This window comes from Periplaneta americana, chromosome 4 (assembly GCF_040183065.1).
Source record: "Periplaneta americana isolate PAMFEO1 chromosome 4, P.americana_PAMFEO1_priV1, whole genome shotgun sequence".
NCBI lineage: Eukaryota > Metazoa > Arthropoda > Insecta > Blattodea > Blattidae > Periplaneta > Periplaneta americana.
Window position 1 is genome coordinate 159,080,809 of NC_091120.1, and position 12,487 is coordinate 159,093,295.

The 12,487-nt window shown below is 35.1% G+C and overlaps 1 protein-coding gene across 2 annotated transcripts in view; it reads left to right on the top strand.

Annotated features, from left to right (window-relative positions):
* The window catches only part of Lrrk (Leucine-rich repeat kinase), a 283,300-nt gene that overhangs the window by 74,243 nt on the left and 196,570 nt on the right, over positions 1–12,487 (top strand). The gene's annotated exons all lie outside the window — the stretch shown is intronic.

The window sequence follows — 12,487 nt, forward strand, 5'->3', positions numbered from 1 at the left end:
ACGAGTAGACCCCTACCTTTAACGTACAAGAGCTAATAATCTAGTAACGAGTATAGGTTCGAATTAGTTTATTCCTTATTTAGCAGTGATTAAGAGTTGAAGTATTTTCATAGCTACCAACGAGTTATAAATTCGAATCAATTTGTTCTATAACTTTGGAATGTGCAAGATTTAGAAAGACGTTCTTCCATATCGTTGTTGATTTTATGAAGTTTTCTATGCGACAGTACAGAGCATAATTTTTCAGGAAAAAGAAAACAAGTATTTAAATATCATAGGTCTATACTGATCCTCAATGATATCATCAAATTCACCAACGTTTTCTACCGATTTATCTAATATTCTTCTATAGGCCTATTGATATTTAATTACTTTTTCCATCCTCCTGAAAAAAAAAAATGCTCTGTACTGTCACATAGAAGGTTTCATAAAACCAACGACGATATTCAGGGACATCACTTTATTTTTACTAACATTTTTAACATTAACCTGGCTATACTCGGAAACACTGTTACCCCCCCCCCCTTCCATTACAGGAGTTTGGAGTTGCTAGTGCAATATGTAAACAAATCATTTTACTAGCTATAGAAGGAGAGAAAAGTAGTGTATCCATTTATGTTACAGGGAAATATAGTATTACGATTTTCAGTTCGGTCATTACTTTACAGTATTTTATCAAAAAACAGTAGAATAGTAACAATCTTTTCCACAAACTCAATTCTTCAGGCGGTTATATGCATTATGTAATGTCTACTTTATTCAGAATATTATTAACCTAATTTATTCCTGAGAATTTTGTGAGCACTTCCGTAAGAAACCCCAATTTCTACAGCTAATTTCTTGACCGACTTATTAGGACCTCGCTGCATCCTTTCTCTAGCATCTTCTGTCATCTTTGTTGACCATCTTACACTTTTCTTCCTTTCTGTACACTATGTTGCTCTAAATTTATCTACTAGATTAGTGACATTTCTACGAAAATATTCCGTAATGATATAATCAGGAAATTGTGAGGGGGGGGGGAAAGAAAAACTGTTGTTCACATTCGGTTATATTGAAATTCCAGTTTCCATCATCGTCCTTCATACTTACAAACAGTAAAACAAAACTCTTGTTTAAATAATGCTGTTATGTACCGTACATATTATAGGGTACCGTACTTTCGGTAACTCCAATCTTCACTAGTGCTCAGTCCACACAGATAAATTCAGTTATGCTACACACCATACCTGTGTGAAAATAAACTTCAATAATATAAGCTCTTTCTTCTATAGAAAACGCAACATATTTCTGAAACACACTGTACTCTGTACTGTTTATTTCACTGCTAGCAACAGCGGCTGTAAGTTTGTGTGACTGACGTTAGCAAGGACATTAGTAAAAGGGGTGGGAGTCCAGTACATTTAGAAACGCAGGTACAATAAAAATTGAAGTAAAAATCAAATGATGTCTCTGTATTACTAAAATACATTTTTTTTTCGGGTGTAGCGACGAATTTTTCTGAATTACATCTCCCGTACTTGATAATCACTGGTCAACAGTTATTTTATTAAATGTAAACTTTCTGCTGTTTCTTATGTAATTTCATCTGCCGATTCCAAAAATGAAGTCAGAATTTTTCCACCACCCACCATTTTTTGTTATTTTAGAAAACTGATTTTAATTTTTGTTGCTATATACAATCCTTAGCATGCTAGTGGAGAGAAAATATTTGAAATATTTCATTTTATTGCTTTAACACTTGATCTATAACTTTAGATCACTGATGCCTGCGAAGTCAAAATCCATAACAAAGAATTTTATTTCTCATAAAACTGTGAGAGTTAATATTAATTCTTAATTCAGTTGGAACTTACATTCATGAAACAAGTTTCATAATCTGTGCTTTCTTTTTCTCCTTATTTTAAGTGTGGTTTAAAGTATCTTATAAAGTGAAACATATCTCAAAATATTGTGTAAATCACATGAACAATTTTGTTGCGTTTGTGGTTAGTTAGCTTTGAAAACACACATGCGAATTTTACTACACTAGTTCAAAGAGCTTACGAATGTTATTTTGATTGCAAAATAAATGAGGACTGAGCTCCTGAAATCTGTTGTGCTCCATGTGAATCTATTAACTGGCTGGCTAAAAGCATCTCGTCATATGCCTTTTCCAGTTCCACTGATATGCCGGGAACCTAAGAATCATTCAACAGACTGTTACTTCCTAGGAACCACAGAGCAGAAGATTATAGAGAACTTGTCAGTGAGCTGATTCAGAACTATAACTTGATGAAGTGTCATGTATCTCTCAAAATAACTTCTTGAATTCTCATCTATTTTTTCTTTCCTCAAAACCTTCGGGTAGTGAACGACGAACGTGGGAAGCGTTTTCATCAGGATTTTTCTGAAATGGAAAGACGACACTAGAAAAAAATGGAGCCCAAATATTCTGGCAAAATACTGCTGGACATTCAAAAGAGATGTTTCTCAATCCGTGTATAGCCTAAAATCTATTTCTTTTAGGTAAGAAAATATAATTTTAGGTAAAATGTTACAAGGTATCAATACTAGAAACGTTTGAACTATATTTCATATAATTGGTCAAAAATTCTGGGTGATAGAAAAAATTTTGAAAGGAGATTGGAAATCAGCACGAAAAATATTATGTGGGGTGTAACTTTAATAGTGGCAACACTGCTGTAAAAGCGAAACGAGACGGAGTTAATTGTTGTCACTTCTACCACATGTTAGTCTATGTCTGCCCTCCTCCCCCCTAAAAGGACTCTTCCGACCGACTCAGAGCACATGCGCTGTGGAGAGTTGCAGTTAGTCTCCTGTTAGTTACAGCTCTAAGTGGTTGTGTTTCGCCATGTTTACAAAGCAGGAACAGCGATCTTGGCAGAAAATTCAATCTGCCCGTGGTCGTACAGCACGACAATGTCATGAAGTCTTGTTGGGGCATGTAGAGAAACTGCGTTATCATACAGGGCTGTGGCGAGGTGGGTTCGAGACTTCAACGAGGGGCGTGACCACGTGGAAAACATGGCTCGGCCAGGCCGTCCGAGTGTTACTAAAGATGAAGTGCAAGCTGTTTCCGCGCTATTAGGCGGTACGTGAGTTAGCCCGTGTGATAGGAATATCGCATATGACTGTGTTTCGTATTCTAAAGAATCGCCTGAAAATGAGAAAAATTGCATCTCGGTGTGTTCCCTGGGATTTGACGGAGGCACAGCGATGGATAAGTTCTGACACCGCTCAAACTCACTTGGAGCGTTATGATCGTGAAGGAGACGCCTTCTTACGGCGTATTATTGCGCTTGATGAGACATGGGCCAGGTCATACGAACCTCTACTTAAGCGCCAATAAAATGAGTGGCGTCATTACGGGTCACTACGCAAAATAGTGGATCGTCGAACCCCTACGAATGTGGATGTTATGCTGAACGACTGTGACGGGCTCATCCTAACACATACCGTCCCGCAAAGACAGAATGTTAATTTAATACACAGTATTTCCGTCATTTTTTGAGCATAATCTGAGACCAGCGTTGCGAAGAAAGCGCTCAAACATTTTGCAGAACCCTCCCATCATTTTGCAGGATTTTGCTCGGCACACCCTGTAGCTGATTTATGCCGTCGCTGGGGATGGGAAGTGCTTTTCCATCCACCACATTCACCGGACTTAAGCCCCTGTGATTATGATTTAATCCCAAAGATGAAGGAACCACTTCGTGACGTTCGATTCCGGACTGTTCCCGATATTCTGCAGGCAGTAGGGCGGTCCATCAGAAACATCAACAGACCAGGAGCTGCTACAGGGATACTACGACTTCCACATCGCTGGCAACGAGTTGTAGGCAATGCTGGTTACTACATTGAAGGACTGTAGAAGTTTCACAGATGTATGACGTGTACATTCGTAATAAATAAATAGTTGCCATTATTAAAGTTACTGCCTGTGTATAAGAATCACCCAATATTTATCTTTTAACAAAATGTATGTTTAATTTAGTTGACCAGTGTAATTATTTCACATACATTTTCATCACTATAAATTCTTCTTCATGCCTTTGTATTTCTATATGGTTCTTAAATAACAGCTTTTATTTTCAAGCTGCGTTCATGTTGACTTTGCTTGTCACACACACACGTTCGTTTGTGATATAGCAGCCGGAATTTACAAACCGCAGTGCAAACAGAGGGAGCTTCATATTCTCACCCTTGCCCTAATGCGCGGAAGTGAGCTAGAGCAACCCCTAATATTACGGATGTACTACCCTCGCAGTTGTCGCCTTACTCGCACAAGGGTTGGTGGCAACATTAAAATCACTTATTGATGCGAGGGTAGAGCTTAATATTAAAACCAGAAAGCACCTTTAACTCTGTAACAGCACTGCTCAAGAGTTCATGCATTCCTGGTGGAGATAACAATGGTACCTATAAAATATACGAAACTGTCCATGAACTGAATTCCGTGAGCTGTAAAATATAAACTTCGTAGTCTGGAGTTCGATACCCAGCGTACTCTCAATTTATAACTTGTGTTGGACGAGCCCGTGGTCCAGGTAACACACGGTTTTCTTCGGAAACTCCGGTTCCCTTATGGCATGGATGGGCATCGTGCCTCACTTGAGAAATAATGCCTCACTGACCTTCACAGAGCTTATCGCTCTGAGTGACATCACCTTCACAGTCCCCGTTCCTCCCTCACGCAGCTCCTAGGCGTGGGCAGGTTCTATATCAGTTTCATAAGCAATATCAGTGGTGGCATAATGGCATTATTAAAGCAGTGTGTACGCGTTAGAAAACGATTATTTCATGAGGAATGGGAGGAAGAGTTTTTTTGCTGTTTAGAAGGGGAGAACATACGATATATGTTATGCTCGAAAATCCTATTAGGCATTAATAAATTTAATATACAACGACATTACTCCTTATGTCATAAAGAATGTGCTGAATTAGAAGGTAAGACAAATTAAATGTTATTTTTCGTACTATTCTGAAGAAAATGTATGATCTTAACATTTGCATAGTATACTAAATACGACATTATACCTTAAACACGCTGCATTAAAAGGTACGAGGAATTAAATGTTGTTTGTGCGTATTATTTTCAAAAGAAATTTATAAAAAAAATATTAAATGTGCGTAGAAAACGAAATATGATTTTCTGAAATTATTTTAGGTCGAGAACGTGCAAATCTATTAAGAAATCTTGATAAACGCCAGAGTATTCAAGAAAATAAACGTAGACAACGTGATGGAATATTATTGGCTAGTTACGCAATTTCTCGCCTGTGATTTAAATTAATTCAGTGATGGAGAAATAGTAATGAGGTTTATGATTAAAGCTGCCGAATTAATTTGCCAAATTGAATAAAAGTTTTCGAGTCTCTCACGTTAACCAAGCGCTTTCCTAATAATTCGCCACTGACCGCCTTAGCGATTACGATAAGGTGACGCGGGTCACAGCAGTTTATATTTCCCATCCTACTCTGCAGTCTCCTCTCCTAGTAAACAAACTATTTCAAATCGAGTGCCTCACGTAACCGAAAATTGTGCCCATTTATGCCTTATTATGATATCCCAGTAAATCTCCATCTCATCGCGGATATAGCGCAAACCGTCTCCTATGGCGCACTCTGGACAACAACTCTCTCGATAAATTGGTTTGGCTTCATATGTATCTACGTAATGATTAATTTTTGGTCCTACAGAATATATCTGTTCTGGTAACAATTATTGATATTAGAGGAGAAAAATTCGCTCCGGCTTGGTACGTAGAACCAAGGATTTGGGTTCGATCCCCGGCTCCGGAGCGAATTTTTCTCCTCTAATATCAATGGCTTCACATGGGTAAATGATGAACAGTCGAGTAGGGCCTACCCGCCATTAGTTAAAAAAAAACTATTAGCAAGTCATAATATTTGAACCTTTTTTCTCAGTAACTTAGCAATGAGTAAGCGGTGAAATTCATTCATTCATTCATTCATTCATTCATTCGTTCATTCGTTCATTCGTTCATTCGTTCATTCGTTCATTCATTCATTCATTCACTCATTCATTCATTCATTCACTCATTCATTCATTCATTCATTCATTCATTCATTTTCTGCCAAAGGTAGGTCTTTCACTGCAAACCCAATACTCTTCAATCTTTCCTATGTTCTCGTAATTCACAATCAATGAGAGTTTATTTTTATGTAATGTCTATATTGACCCTACATTAATAAAATAATTAAAGTCTTTTGGAAAGGAAATTCCACTTCGGTCGCCATAGAAATTAATAATAAAGTGCTCTAATAAAAATACTTACGTCATGTCCTATAAACACAACAACGTGAACGAGTTCATTCCTATAATTCAGGGAAGTCGGAATATATATTGTACTGTACATAACTGTCTTTAAGGAGTTTATTATAATCCAGTGGGGTAAGAGTTTCAATATTATATTAAAACAATAATGTTAGTGAGTTGAGCTTTGATGTGGACGCGAAACAACGCGTGCATAATACATGCTTAACTATAAAAAGTTAATACTAGCTTAGTATCTCTCACATATAAACAGGTAGGCCTAAATAACAATATTTACGGATTCTAATGTGTTTATAATACAGTATATCAGTTAATTGTTATTGCCTGTGTCTTAAAAAAAATTCTTTACTTGTCCCTTTAATAGTAGGTACATTCTGCTTTACTATATTATTATTATTATTATTATTATTATTATTATTATTATTATTATTATTATTATTTCCCTTGGATTTAGTGTAGCCACGTTTTTATTGTCTGTGTTTATATTTTACTTTATGCCACCATTAAATTTTACCTGTTCTGAAATACTTTAGATAATGGGCATAAAATAATAGCCCTTGATGCTGACGCTACATTTTAAAATCACTATCACATTATTATTATTATTATTATTATTATTATTATTATTATTATTATTATTATTATTATTATTACAGTTTCCCTTGGATTTAGTGTAGCCACGTTTTTATTGTCTGTGTTTATATTTTACTTTATGCCACCATTAAATTTTACCTGTTCTTAAAGACTTCAGGTATAGGTCTCGCAAGGACGGATTACCGACGGATGGAATGCTAATCATACACTGCGATAAGGAAGAGAGGGCGACAGGAAAGGTCACGAGATAGCTTGAATGATATTCAAGAGTACAATCGAAAGAGAAATGACATCGATAGAATCAGTCTTGCGTTGTGATAGTTACATTACGACTTTAGTTTGTTCAATTGCATGTGAATGCGTGTCTTGTATCGCACGGTATTATTATTTCATTCGTAAACATATGTTGCGCGTTTAATTAGCTTCGAATTTTTCTCTTGCTACGTTCTTTATTTCTACAGCGATGTCCTCATTCGTTCATCTTCTTGGAAGAGACAGTACTTCATCGGCTCGTACCTCTCCTCGGCGTGCCTACTGTACTCCAACCACGAGAAAATCTTTGTGGACTGAGACGAAGCGAAGTAATGCTGTGAATGATTGTTGATATTATGTCATAAGGTCACACACGTGGGTACTCGTATCTGTATTGGCTAGCTCTCACAGCACAAACAATAACATTGATACACACACATATTGATACTACCCTAGTTACAAATTATATCACTTAATCTCCTGGTCTTTTAATCCCTCCATACAGGAAATAACATATGCAGGAGAGCGCATGGTTTTTAAACTGATGTTATAACGATAATATTATCTATCTACTTCGCTCCAATAGATGACCCAATAGTAAGCACATTCCTTTCACGGTTGATCTCCTGGTTGGAGAACAGTATATACACACGTCAAAACAGGCAGCAACGCCACCATTGGTTTTCGGTAATCGTTTCTTGCGCAAGTATAATGGGCACAAAATAATAGCCTTTGATGCTGACGCTACTTTTTAAACATCACTATCACATTATTATTATTATTATTATTATTATTATTATTATTATTATTATTATTATTGTAGGATTTACTTATTCATAGCTGATTTTACTCCTTTACATACACTGAAATCGTATTGCAAATTCATTAGACCTATCCTAATTTCATAACCCTAAATTGCTGTACAGGCGTTACATGCAATCGTAGGGATTTCCTCAACTCCCCTGCTATATATTTTGCATGAGGTAACAAGAAAAAAAAGAGGGCATTTTTTCATAACTTATCAGCTAGTAAGAGGTTAATATATTTTCCATAAATTAGCAACAGTTAATAATCCAGTAGGGAGCTGTGAGTTGATCCGTGATGTGGTGACGTGCAGGGGGAAAGCGATATTTTGTTTTAGCTGCAGATGGAATGGATTGCTGCTATTGGCTACAGAGGAGCGCAGCGTTAGTTCCTAACTGCCTCTAAGAAAACATTAGCTTGTTGAAACAGTTTGATTTGTATCTTCAATTAAATAATGATGTATTTTTATACTTCACAGTATAACATAATGTCTAATTCGAGTGTCCGGAGACAAAGTCAATTTTCCATCCTTTCCGAGAGAGAATTCGGAACTAAGCTTAATGTTTTCAGGTCGAATAGTAGCAATATCTTCCGTTATTGTGCTTCCCCACTCAATAATACGGCTCCACAGTCTGGCCACTGATCATTTTTGGCTCGTAACAGTACAGTTTGATTTCTAACCTAACCTAACCTAACCTAACCTAACCTAACCTAACGTAATCTAACTTATCAGCGAATGAAAGTTTGAAACATTTTCCGTAATTTAGCAGCGAGTGAAAGTTTAACTTCTGTTCGTAACTTAGCAACGACTAAAAGTTGAGATATACTCTATTTTCCATATTATTTTTTGTCATGGGATAACATCTCCACTCATGTCATATTCTTTTATAATATTTACTTATTGTCTATTGTAGACAGATTGTAAATGTGGCATAAGTGTTATAAAAAAATATTTTTCTTGAGACAAGGGTTAATGTACTAATAGGTACGTTTTGTTTCCTACTCTAACAATAATAATGAGAGTTGAAACAATTTCTTCTGTAATTTTCAGTGAGGTGAAACTTTTTCGTGATTTAAGAGTAGATAAGAATAGAGTCATTGCTTTCGTCCTGGTAGTCTAAGGATCTGAACTCATTATTTTTTCATGATGTGCCGTTACTTAAATAGATTTCCATCATTCTTTATTTATTCCTTCCTGTAGGCCTATGTCATTTTTGTCTTTATATCTCTTCATTGTTTGTATTTAGGTCTATTTAAAAACGCATCTAACTGCCGAAATTGTGAGATGTGTATTAAAATTGCGGTGGTGTTAGAAAAAATGGAAATGTTTACAGTAACATTACTCACATCCGCTCTTCACGCCATAGTTCCCTGAATCTACAGAGGACAGAACTCCGTCACATGACAGAAGAGATGGTTTGAATACCTGCACCTCGCATTTGGAGACCAAGAGTTCTTTATCCATCAGTGCTCGGTGAAAGTACTTAATCAACTCATAGGCCTAGAAATATTTTGTCATGTACCGTAGATGGTTGAGTGATAAAAGTGAGTTTGTTTCACACGCTATAGAATAAACACGAAACAGCATGTTCTTTGCATAAATGAATAAGAAAGAGATCGACCTATATTATGTTATCTTGCCTTCTAGGCAACCTCTTTGGCATGAGTGTGTGGCAGGGTTATCTAGGACACGCATGAACAGGTGCTGTTGGTAAAATACAATCCCAGTATGATGGTTGTTTCCCACACTACAATATACGTCCCCTGTACACTGAGCTGCAAAAGAAATGCCGAATCGAAGTCGCTGTCGATTTGTAATATTATCGTGTTACGAAAACTTCGCGTGGAAACAATAGGAATAGAGATGGTAATAATAATAATGATAATAATAATAATATTAATATTAATAATAATAATAATAATGATAATAATAATGGCTTTATTTAATACACAGAAGGCATTGCTCTGTTATCATTACATCATTCAGTTTGTTCGTGTATGTCTTCGATAAATTATAAATAAGTTATGTATGAAATAATAACTATACAAACACATCTGAACTGGCCTGAATTTTCTAGAGTTTTTATTGCATGCAAAGGAGAAATGTGTAATTAAATGTTTCAGTTAGATTCAATTTTCAGTTCTATATCTGTCTTTATAATAAAATTTTATATTTATAGGCCTATCTATACTAATAATAAATCTGTAGCCGAAACTTTTCTGGTAATTTTCGAGTTTCCAAAAATAATTGGTCCTAACATATATAATTAACCACCCTGAAACCGAAAATCGCTTTTTTGAAATTTTTGTTTGTATGTCTGTCTGTCTGTCTATGTTTGTTACCTTTTCACGCGATAATGGCTGAACGGATTTCGATGAAAATTGTAATATAAATTAAGTTCGTTGTAACTTAGATTTTAGGCTATATGGCATTCAAAATACATTATTTAAAAGGGGGGTTATAAGGGGGCCTGAATTAAATAAATCGAAATATCTCGCTTATTATTGATTTTTGTGAAAAATGTTACATAACAAAAATTTCTTTAAAAATCATTTCCGATAAGTTTTATTCTTTGAAAAATTTTGATAGAATTGATATTTAATGAGATAAATGAGTTTTAAAATTAAAATAACTGCCATCTAAGGCCGTGTAATGAAATAAACAAATGACTTCGTCTATAAGAGGCCTGGTCAACAACAATCGAAAGCTATGAAACATAGCCTACAGAAAATTTTTCTGTGTTTGTATGAAGCAATATCGGAAGCTAAATTAACCGATTTGTATAATTAATTATTATTTCACCATTGGAAAGTGTAGTTTCTCTGTATGGACATAATGCTATAATGTTATTACAGTAACTTCTGAGTGAATTGAGGACAGGTAAGATTAAAATAGCTTCTTATGCACAGAAAACTTGATAGGCTATTCTGTGTACTCGTTTCCTGTATTTCTTAAAATAATGTTTATCTCAGAGAATTAACGAACAACGAGAGTGTATTGATTTAGTATGCAGTAATAATATGTTAGCTTAGCATTTTATTATTTTATAATCCAAATTTTAACTATGCTCAATTGAATCGAGTTAAAATACATAAAATACATATGCATTAAATGCAATGAAAAAAATTTGGGTAATGAGCCAAGCAGATTGTTGCCCTGTTGTAAAATAAAATTTGTTCCTCCTGAGATTCAAGAGCCCCCATAACAAATTGAAAACTTACTTATCGGGGTACATCCGTTATCAACACACTTTTTATATAATATAATATAATATAATATAATATAATATAATATAATTTAAGTTATTTGAAGGGTTCCGAACCATAGTGGGCCAAGCGCCATTTACTGAATACGTAGAAAACAAGAGTTAAAATTAAGTTATTACCATAATTCAATGGAAACATATAACAAGTAAAATAAAGTATACACATTAAATGTAAATGATGTCAATGTTCATTGAACTATGGATGCATGTAATAAAAATTAAGAAACATGTTAAAGGAATTGTCATTGCACCAAATTAGTGCTCTCTGGACCAAAATGATTCCATTTTAATTATTTAAATAAGTATAATTTAAATTAAGTAACATATTAAACGATTTATCCTTCTATCAAACACGAATATTCCCTGGATCAAATGTCCTATTTTAATTATGTAATTACTTACTTACAAATGGCTTTTAATGAACCCGAAGGTTCATTGCCGCCCTCACATAAGCCCGCCATCGGTCCCTATGCTGTGCAAGATTAATCCAGTCTCTATCATCACACCCCACCTCCAATTATGTAATTACTTTATATTTATTTCTAACGGGTGCAGCGGAGCGCACGGGTACGGCTAGTTTATAATAAAATTGATACTTGTTTTTTGTTAACACAATATGAAACATAACTGGCCGTATGTATCGAGTGTAACAATGACAGATCCATGGATAATAAGGAAGGCTGTGAAATACCATATAAACTGCAGATTATTTTCTTGTAGTATTCTTAAAATAAAAGTGTATGAATAATTTTAAATCAATTCATATTAAATAATAACGTGAACATGTTATAAAAGTCGTATTTACATGTTTTTAAGAAACTAACTTCAGGAAAATAGCTTTCCACATCGCCATGTTTGCTGAAGTTCTCGGAAAATATTATATTTTTGTATCGTCATTTCTTTTGTAGCCCAATGTACAGTAGTGACAAAAAAACCGGACCGACCCTTGTAGCTGATTTCAGAGTCACGGATTCAAATTTTGCTAGTCACAAAACACAATCAACTTGTATAATTAATTGTAACAATGAAATTTATTGCATTTGTTCGACTGTTACTCCTTTGTTTCCGTCAGTGCCTCAAACTTGCAGACGAAAAAACTTTGAGAGTTTTATTTTCATCTGGCATCAATATTACATTTCTACCTCTATTCGGCGAAGATAACTGCGTATTTTTACATTGAATAGCAGTACATACCTCTGGCTTCACTATCCATATTGAAATGACTACAGTTTGACACAATACACAGGACAGGATTCTTTTGTATCAGCTAC